This window comes from Trachymyrmex cornetzi, unplaced genomic scaffold (assembly GCF_001594075.2).
Source record: "Trachymyrmex cornetzi isolate Tcor2-1 unplaced genomic scaffold, Tcor1.1 scaffold2998, whole genome shotgun sequence".
In the NCBI taxonomy this organism is placed as follows: Eukaryota; Metazoa; Arthropoda; class Insecta; order Hymenoptera; family Formicidae; genus Trachymyrmex; species Trachymyrmex cornetzi.
The window spans coordinates 5,206-5,485 of NW_017297689.1; positions in this window are offsets into that span (position 1 = coordinate 5,206).

Below are 280 nucleotides of genomic sequence, written 5' to 3' on the forward strand. Positions count from 1 at the left end.
TATAAGAGACAAAACTACGCATGAGAAATTGAGGTACTGTTATGAAAGATAACGAAGGGACAATAGATTCTTATCATATCCTTAAGGATGTGGTATCCCAACAGAAAAAAAAGCATAAAAGGAAATCATTCCTGTTTTAAATATATCTTTTTTTATTGCACTAACACTCTGACAAAACACAACAGTAAAAGTGTGTGTGGTACAATCGAACGCAATCGATGACGTCACCCGCGAAAACGTGTCGTGACATGTCGCGGTATGTCCTTCCAAAAATCTTCGA